The 10,000-nt window shown below is 60.4% G+C and overlaps 1 non-coding gene across 1 annotated transcript; it reads right to left on the bottom strand.

The window, feature by feature from the left end:
• Positions 1–926: 926 nt before the first annotated feature.
• LOC142791933 (small subunit ribosomal RNA) lies at positions 927–2,741 on the bottom strand. The gene has a single exon (XR_012890515.1). It is a non-coding gene; the product is annotated as a small subunit ribosomal RNA (ribosomal RNA).
• Positions 2,742–10,000: the final 7,259 nt, after the last annotated feature.

Raw genomic sequence — 10,000 nt, 5'->3', positions numbered from 1 at the left:
GGCAAGTCGTTGCGGCACCTTCCCAAAGCGCGCAGACCCGCTAATCGCGACGAGCGCGACGTGGCCGTGCCGCCTTTCCCTCGGCAGCAAGCAAAACGCCTGGCAACGTCGACGCTCCCCTAACCGCGATCTCGCACCGTGTTTCGTGTGGCGAATTCAAAAGCCGGCCGGCGCTGCTGCAACCATTACGGTCGGTACGCATACGCCGCGGAGGGCGGGACGGTCATCGGAGCGTGCGGTTCCTCCATCGAGTACTGCGCACCTCGGCCGTCGCATCGCCGTGCCATGACCGGCCGCGCGTCAACGCGAACCGGTGCCAGCGAGATCCCTCGCCTGCAAGAACCGACCGGCAGCCTCCGTCACCCGAGGACGCGGAGGCGCTTGCCGCGGACGGCGGGACGGTATGCACTGGTGCACAGCGGACCCGTCACATCGCCAGTTCCTTGACCGACCGCCGACGCTTGTGCCGTTCCTCTCGTACTTGGCAGTCGCCGCGCGATTGTCGGGTCTCGTTCTTGCACGCTCGAACGGTCGGGAGGGCACTCGGCTGGCGTTTCGGGAACGCGCAGCCTCGCCTTCTACCGACGTAACCACGACTCGCCGTTCGCGCTCCGCCGCTCCTGTTTACAGTACTAGGCGGTCCCGCAGCGGTCGGGTCGCGCATTTCGAGCGCTTCGAGCCACGGTGCAGTGGCGGGTCGAAAGCCGACCTATGAGTGCGTTGCGCCGTTTGTACCCGCGTCCGCCACCTGGCCGACCGTCCAAGGTCGCGGTGTTGGCGTCCGCTGGGCGCAACAATTTGTCACGGGGTGCCGCTCCACATTCAGGCAGCCCCGTGGGGAAAAGCCGACCCCGCGTCCAAACGGGGTCAGCGGCAGAAAGTGTCGGGCGCAGACGCAGCTGAGGCGCTCACCCTTCACAATCCGTTAATGATCCTTCCGCAGGTTCACCTACGGAAACCTTGTTACGACTTTTACTTCCTCTAAATGATCAAGTTTGGTCATCTTTCCAACAGACCGGCGCAACCGAAAGGCCGCGCCGGACATCGGTCCGAAGACCTCACTAAATCATTCAATCGGTAGTAGCGACGGGCGGTGTGTACAAAGGGCAGGGACGTAATCAACGCGAGCTTATGACTCGCGCTTACTGGGAATTCCTCGTTCAAGGGGAACAATTGCAAGCCCCTATCCCAATCACGAAAGAAGTTCCACGGGTTACCCAGTCTTTTCAGACAGGGATAAAGACACGCTGCTTCCTTCAGTGTAGCGCGCGTGCGGCCCCGGACATCTAAGGGCATCACAGACCTGTTATTGCTCTGTTTCGTGCGGCTAGGAGCCGCTTGTCCCTCTAAGAAGGTTGTAAGGTGCTGGGAACCCCGCACCTATTTAATAGGCTAGAGTCTCGTTCGTTATCGGAATTAACCAGACAAATCGCTCCACCAACTAAGAACGGCCATGCACCACCATCCACCGAATCAAGAAAGAGCTCTCAATCTGTCAATCCTCCCAGTGTCCGGGCCGGGTAAGTTTTCCCGTGTTGAGTCAAATTAAGCCGCAGGCTCCACTCCTGGTGGTGCCCTTCCGTCAATTCCTTTAAGTTTCAGCTTTGCAACCATACTTCCCCCGGAACCCAAATACTTTGGTTTCCCGGAAGCTGCCCGCCGAGTCATTTGAGTAACTCAGGCGGATCGCTGGTTGGCATCGTTTATGGTCAGAACTAGGGCGGTATCTGATCGCCTTCGAACCTCTGACTTTCGTTCTTGATCAATGAAAACATTCTTGGCAAATGCTTTCGCAGTAGTTCGTCTTGCGACGGTCCAAGAATTTCACCTCTAGCGCCGCAATACGAATGCCCCCGTCCGTCCCTCTTAATCATTACCTCGTATTCCAAAAACCAACAGAACAGAAACGAGGTCTTGTTCTATTATTCCATGCAAGTTTATTCAGGCGACTCGCCTGCGTTGAGCACTCTAATTTTTTCAAAGTAAAAGCACCGGCCATCTCGAGGCACACAATGAAGTGCACCAAGAAAGAACCGGCATGATGTTCAGTCCGAGCCGTCGCATCGGGTAGATGCACTACTCGTCTGGAACTGAGATCCAACTACGAGCTTTTTAACCGCAGCAGCTTTAGTATACGCTATTGGAGCTGGAATTACCGCGGCTGCTGGCACCAGACTTGCCCTCCAATTGATCCTCGTTAAAGGATTTAGAGTGTACTCATTTCAATTACGGGGCCTCAAAAGAGTCCCGTATTGTTATTTTTCGTCACTACCTCCCCGTGCCGGGAGTGGGTAATTTGCGCGCCTGCTGCCTTCCTTGGATGTGGTAGCCGTTTCTCAGGCTCCCTCTCCGGAATCGAACCCTGATTCTCCGTTACCCGTAACAACCATGGTAAGCAAGTAACCTACCATCGAAAGTTGATAAGGCAGACACTTGAAAGAAACGTCGCCGGCTCGTGGCCATGCGATCAGCACAAAGTTATCCAGAGTCACCACACAATACGGGCCGAAACCCGATCGATCTTGGTCTAATAAAAGCACCCGTTACCCAAAGGGCTCCAGGCTCACTGCATGTATTAGCTCTAGAATTGCCACAGTTATCCAAGTAGGAAGAAACGATCTAAGGAACCATAACTGATTTAATGAGCCATTCGCGGTTTCGCCTTATTTCGGCATGTACTTAGACATGCATGGCTTAATCTTTGAGACAAGCATATGATTACTGGCAGGATCAACCAGGTAATCGTTCGACTGCGCGTCCGTCCTCGCCCTCGGCGGGCCGGACGCAGTCTGTGTGCGGCGGAGGCCACCTTCAGGCGCCCCAACACGCTTATTTTGCACTCCGAGATGACGGCGTTCGAGCTCGCTACGGCACAACCTTCCCGAAAGACGAGTGGGAGCCGTGCGGCAAGAAGCACGTTCATGCTCGCTCTTTTTCGTTGCATCGACTCGGTCGCGCCGTGCGGGTTGCCCAAGCCCGCTGCACTGTCGGTGGACCGGCCGGAACTAGCAACGGAGCCGAGACTGCAAAGCCGCCAGACGACGGGTCACGCCCGCGTCTTCGGCGCTTTCGCATCTGAATCGCCCGAGGACGACACGGAACACACCTCGATATCGTGGTAAAACGGCACCGTCCGACAACCAGCCCCTAACGCATCAAGCGGATGAGGCTGCAGACGACTGCCGTGGATTCCCCTGGAGCAGACCCGAGGACACGCTTGACGAGGCCGAAGCCCGCCGCATATCAGACACCCGGTCGCTTTCGCGTACGCCGCTCACGAGAACCCCCACATAATAGCAGCGATAAGTACCCAGACCTCCTTGGGCCCTAATACGAGCGTACTCGAGAAAATTTCACCGCGGGTGTGCCCCGAAACGTGTGGCATGTTGAGCGTGCCACAAGTCTACGTCGCTCTCAAACCCGCCGAGGTCGTAGAATTTGCGACCCTACTCACGAAATTCCCACCGAGGATACGGCCGCAAACGTACCGCACCTTGGGTAGGCCACGAGTTTGTGCAACACTACGCTGACGGCACAGCACCGAGGTCGTGCGCGCACGCACGGGAAAATTCCGCCGCGGTTTCTGCCGAAAACGTGAGGCACCACGACTCTCCGCAAGTTCGCGTCGACTGCGAAAGACCGAAGTCGTGAACGACGTGTCCGCTACTCGCCGCCGACACGCTGGACACCAAACGTACAACGACTCAACGGCGTCGTAGAGGCCCACGACGCGGTTTTCCTTAACGACGTCTCGGCGTGGCACCGACAGGTTAGAACGGCCGACCAACGTTCCCTGTCCGCCGTTCGGCTCAGTCGAAGGGCTCGGCGACTTCGGCAACGCTGCGAAGCCGCACGGTGACGCACGCCATGTCCCCATTTTTTTTTTCTTTCTGCGTCTGCCGGGGTGCCCCTATAATAGCAGCGATAAGCACCCAGACCGCCGTGGGTCGCTCGCCCCGGCTGACGTGGTTTTTCGTACTCCTGCGGCGGTCGCCGTCAAGCACGTCCAAATACGCTACTTTCGTGGGCGCATTCACGCTCTTTCGCTTCGCCGGAGTGCCAGCACTCACTCTGCCAAAAACGGCGAACATCCGAGCGGCGGTTCCCACTTTTGCGTCGGCGTCGCAAACCCCGCCCCGGCAGACGAGGTTTGCCGTACTCGTGCGACGGTGGCCGGCGGGCACGTCGAAAGACGCCGATATCGTGCGCGAATTGGCGCACCTTGGCTTCACCGGAGTGCCGCCACTGACTCCTCCAAAAACGGCGAAGATCCGAGCGGCGCTTCCCACTTTCGCATCGGCGTCCCGAACTCCGCCCCGGCTGACGCGGTTTACCGTACTCGTGCGACGGTCGCCGGCGAGCACGTGGAAAGACGCCGATATCGTGCCCGAATCGGCTCCGTTCGGCTTCGCCGGAGTGCCAGCACTGGCTCGGCGAAAGACGACGAACATCCGAGCGACGGTTCTCACTATTGCGTACGCGTCGCAAACCCCGCCCCGGCAGACGCACTTTGCCGTACTCGTGCGACGGTCGCCGGCGAGCACGTAGAAAGACGCCGATATCGTGCCGGAATCGGCCCCGTTTGGCTTCGCCGGAGTGCCAGCACTCACTCGGCCACAAACGGCGAACATCCGAGCGGCGGTTCCCACTTAGCCGTCGGCGTCCCGAACTCCGCCCCGGCAGACGCGGTTGCCGAGCTCGTGCGACTAGCGACCGCGAAGCCGTCTCGCGACGCCGCTTTCGTGCGCGGCTCCCACTGCGACCTGGGTCACCCGAGGTCGACGAGCAAAAAAGAATGTCGAAAAAAATTTTTTTTTTTTTTTGCGTCTGCCGGGGTGCCCCTATAATAGCAGCGATAAGCACCCAGACCGCCATGGGTCGCTCGCCCCGGCTGACGTGGTTTTTCGTTTTCCTGCGGTGGTCGTCGTCAAGCACGTCCAAACACGCCACTTTCGTGGGCGCATTCGCGCTCTTTCGCTTCGCCGGAGTGCCAGCACTCACTCTGCCAAAAACGGCGAACATCCGAGCGGCGGTTCCCACTTTTGCGTCGGCGTCGCAAACCCCGCCCCGGCAGACGAGGTTTGCCGTACTCGTGCGACGGTGGCCGGCGGGCACGTCGAAAGACGCCGATATCGTGCGCGAATTGGCGCACCTTGGCTTCACCGGAGTGCCGCCACTGACTCCTCCAAAAACGGCGAAGATCCGAGCGGCGCTTCCCACTTTCGCATCGGCGTCCCGAACTCCGCCCCGGCTGACGCGGTTTACCGTACTCGTGCGACGGTCGCCGGCGAGCACGTGGAAAGACGCCGATATCGTGCCCGAATCGGCTCCGTTCGGCTTCGCCGGATTGCCAGCACTGGCTCGGCGAAAGACGACGAACATCCGAGCGACGGTTCTCACTATTGCGTACGCGTCGCAAACCCCGCCCCGGCAGACGCACTTTGCCGTACTCGTGCGACGGTCGCCGGCGAGCACGTAGAAAGACGCCGATATCGTGCCGGAATCGGCCCCGTTTGGCTTCGCCGGAGTGCCAGCACTCACTCGGCCACAAACGGCGAACATCCGAGCGGCGGTTCCCACTTAGCCGTCGGCGTCCCGAACTCCGCCCCGGCAGACGCGGTTGCCGAGCTCGTGCGACTAGCGACCGCGAAGCCGTCTCGCGACGCCGCTTTCGTGCGCGGCTCCCACTGCGACCTGGGTCACCCGAGGTCGACGAGCAAAAAAGAATGTCGAAAAAAATTTTTTTTTTTTTTTTGCGTCTGCCGGGGTGCCCCTATAATAGCAGCGATAAGCACCCAGACCGCCATGGGTCGCTCGCCCCGGCTGACGTGGTTTTTCGTTTTCCTGCGGTGGTCGTCGTCAAGCACGTCCAAACACGCCACTTTCGTGGGCGCATTCGCGCTCTTTCGCTTCGCCGGAGTGCCAGCACTCACTCTGCCAAAAACGGCGAACATCCTAGTGGCGGTTCCCACTTTTGCGTCGGCGTCGCCAACCCCGCCCCGGCATACGCGGTTTGCCGTACTCGTGCGGCGGTGGCCGGCGGGCACGTCGAAAGACACCGATATCGTGCGCGAGTCGATGCTTCTTGGTCTCGCAGGAGGGCCGCCACTCACTCCTGCAAAAACGGCGAAGATCCGAGCGGCGCTTCCCACTTTTTCGTCGGCGTCGCAAACCTCGCCCCGGCAGACGCGCTTTGCCGTACTCGTGCGACGGTCGCCGGCGAGCACGTCGAAATACGCCGATATCGTGCCCGAATCGGCCCCGTTTCGCTTCGCCGGAGTGCCAGCACTCGCTCGGCCAAAGACGACGAACATCCGAGCGACGGTTCCCACTATTGCGTACGCGTCGCGAACCCCGCCCCGGCAGACGCGGTTTGCCGTACTCGTGCGGCGGTGGCCGGCGGGCACGTCGAAAGACGCCGATATCGTGCACGAATTGGCGCTCCTTGGCTTCACCGGAGTGCCAGCACTCACTCGGCCAAAAACGGCGAACATCCGAGCAGCGGTACCCACTTAGCCGTCGGCATCCCGAACTCCGCGCCGGCTGACGCGGTTGCCGAGCTCGTGCGACTAGCGACCGCGAACGCGTCTCGCGACGCCGCTTTCGTGCGCGGCTCCCATTGCGACCTGGGTTACCCGAGCTCGACCAGCAAAAAAGAAGGTCGAAAATTTTTTTTTTTTTTTCTGCGTCTGCCGGGGTGCCCCTATAATAGCAGCGATAAGCACCCAGACCGCCGCGTGTCGCTCGCCCCGGCTGACGTGGTTTTTCGTACTCCTGCAGCGGTCGCCGTCACGCACGTCCAAATACGCCACTTTCGTGGGCGCATTCGCGCTCTTTCGCGTCGCCGGAGTGCCAGCACTCACTCTGCCAAAAACGGCCAACATCCGAGCGGCGGTTCCCACTTTTGCGTCGGCGTCGTAAACCCCGCCCCGGCAGACGCGGTTTGCCCTACTCGTGCGACGGTCGCCGGCGAGCGCGTCGAAAGACGCCGATATCGTGCGCTAATTGGCGCTCCTTGGCTTCTCCGGAGTGCCGCCACTCACTCCTCCAAAAACGGCGAAGATCCGAGCGGCGTTCTCCACTTTCGCATCGGCGTCCCGAACTCCGCCCGGGCTGACGCGGTTTACCGTACTCGTGCGACGGTCGCCGGCGGGCACGTCGAAAGACGCCGATATCGTGCCGTAATCGGCCCCGTTTGGCTTCGCCCGTGTGCCAGCACTCACTCGGCCAAAAACGGCGAACATCCGAGCAGCGTTTCCCACTTTCGCATCGGCGTCCCGAAGCCCGCCCCGGCAGACGCGGTTTGCCCTACTCGAGCGACGGTCGCCGGCGATCACGTCGAAAGGCGCCGAATTCGTGCACGAATCGATGCTTCTTGGTCTCGCAGGAGGGCCGCCACTCACTCCTGCAAAAACGGCGAAGATCCGAGTTGCGCTTCCCACTTTTTCGTCGGCGTCCCGAACTACGCCCCGGCTGACGCGGTTTACCGTACTCGTGCGACGGTCGCCGGCGGGCACTTCAAAATACGCCGATTTCGTGGGCGCATTCACGCTGTTTCGCTTCCCCGGAGTGCCAACACTCACTCTGCCGAAAGCGGCGATCATCCGAGCGGCGGTTCCCACTTTTGCGTCGGCTTCGCAAACGGCGCCCCGGCAGACGCGCTCGTGCGACGTACTCGTGCGACGGTCGCCGGCGAGCACGTCGAAAGACGCCGATATCGTGCTCGAATCGACCCCGTTTCGCTTCGCCGGAGTGCTGCCAGTCACGGCGCAGAAAACGGCGAACAAGTGTTTTTTTTTTTTTTTTTTCCTAGAATTTGTGTTATAGAAGGCACATTTGATATCGGACGATAATTTTCAACTTTATCACGCGCACCGATTTTCGTGTAGAGGTTTGCAAGTTTATGGGAATTTCTCCACTTGGAATAATGCGATTTAGTAGTACTACGAGAACTTCATGGATGTACTCAAGGGTACGGGGCAAGTCAGTTACGTCAACACCTGCAGATTTTTTACACTTCAAACTGAAAATTGTTGGTTGTGAGTCCTCGTGTGATATTAAAGGCCGATTCGCTAACACATAGAACAAAGAAAGAAAGGAAGAAAAAACGCCCGCGCTCGCTCAAGAAACCTGGGTTCGCAACAAGTGGCAACAACAAGCAACCGAGCGAGTGCGCCAAAACCCGTGGCGGCCGAACAAACGCGAAGTCCCAACCGCGTCAGCCGGGGCGGCACGGGACAGGAAAAATCACTTCAGCCGGGGCGGCGGGGCACCGAATAAACCTCGTCACCTCGTCGCAGGATAAAAGAGGAAACAAAAAGTCTAAACAGCGTCTGCTGGAGCGAATGCGTAATAAAACAACAACAACAACAAAAAAAAAAACACCCGCGCTCAAGAAGTCTGCAATCACCACAAAAGGCGACTGTGACCGAGCAGCGTCAGCCGGGGCCGTGCGGAAACGGAAAAACCGCGACTACCGGGGCGTCGAGGCACCGAAAAATCCACTTCAGCCGCGGCGAAAAAAAAAAACAAAAAGAAAGACGGAGGGGGGGGGGGGAACCACGTCTGCCGGGGCGAAGGAAAAAAAAAAACGCGTCTGCCGGGGCGAGCCCGGGTGCGGCACCACCGGGAAAACTGTGGCAAACAGACATGGCGATCGAGTGAGTGGGCCGCCAGCCAGGCTCAGCCAAAAAGTGCAAAGTCCGAACTGCGTCAGCCGGGGCGGCAAAAACCACGTCAGCCGGGGCGGCGCAAAAAACCGCGTCTGCCGGGGCGGCACGAAACCGCGTCAGCCGGGGCGGCGCGAAAACTGCGTCAGCCGGGGCGAAAGAAAAAAAAAAAAAAAAACGCGTCTGCCGGGGCGAGCCCGGGTGCGGCACCACCGGGAAAACTGTGGCAAACAGACATGGCGATCGAGTGAGTGGGCCGCCAGCCAGGCACAGCCGAAAAGTGCAAAGTCCGAACCGTGTCAGCCGGGGCGGCAAAAAACCGCGTCAGCCGGGGCGGCGCAAAAAACCGCGTCTGCCGGGGCGGCACGAAACCGCGTCAGCCGGGGCGGCGCGAAAACTGCGTCAGCCGGGGCGAGCCCGGGTGCGGCACCACCGGGAAAACTGTGGCAAACAGACATGGCGATCGAGTGAGTGGGCCGCCAGCCAGGCTCAGCCAAAAAGTGCCAAGTCCGAACTGCGTCAGCCGGGGCGGCAAAAAACCGCGTCAGCCGGAGCGGCGCAAAAAACCGCGTCTGCCGGGGCGGCGCGAAAACCGCGTCTGCCGGGGCGGCGCGAAAACTGCGTCAGCCGGGGCGAAAGAAAAAAAAAAACGCGTCTGCCGGGGCGAGCCCGGGTGCGGCACCACCGGGAAAACTGTGGCAAACAGACATGGCGATCGAGTGAGTGGGCCGCCAGCAAGGCTCAGCCAAAAAGTGCTAAGTCCGAACTGCGTCAGCTGGGGCGGCAAAAAACCGCGTCTGCCGGGGCGGCACGAAACCGCGTCAGCCGGGGCGGCGCGAAAACCGCGTCTGCCGGGGCGGCACGAAACCGCGTCAGCCGGGGCGGCGCGAAAACTGCGTCAGCCGGGGCGAGCCCGGGTGCGGCACCACCGGGAAAACTGTGGCAAACAGACATGGCGATCGAGTGAGTGGGCCGCCAGCCAGGCACAGCCGAAAAGTGCTAAGTCCGAACTGCGTCAGCCGGGGCGGCAAAAACCGCGTCAGCCGGGGCGGCGCGAAAACCGCGTCTGCCGGGGCGGCACGAAACCGCGTCAGCCGGGGCGGCGCGAAAACTGCGTCAGCCGGGGCGAGCCCGGGTGCGGCACCACCGGGAAAACTGTGGCTAACAGACATGGCGATCGAGTGAGTGGGCCACCAGCCAGGCTCAGCCAAAAAGTGCTAAGTCCGAACTGCGTCAGCCGGGGCGGCAAAAACCGCGTCAGCCGGGGCGGCGCAAAAAACCGCGTCTGCCGGGGCGGCACGAAACCGCGTCAGCCGGGGCGGCGCGAAAAC

The sequence above is a fragment of the Rhipicephalus microplus genome, unplaced genomic scaffold, assembly GCF_043290135.1.
Source record: "Rhipicephalus microplus isolate Deutch F79 unplaced genomic scaffold, USDA_Rmic scaffold_199, whole genome shotgun sequence".
Taxonomy (NCBI): Eukaryota; Metazoa; Arthropoda; class Arachnida; order Ixodida; family Ixodidae; genus Rhipicephalus; species Rhipicephalus microplus.
This window is presented reverse-complemented; position numbering and strand designations above follow the sequence as displayed.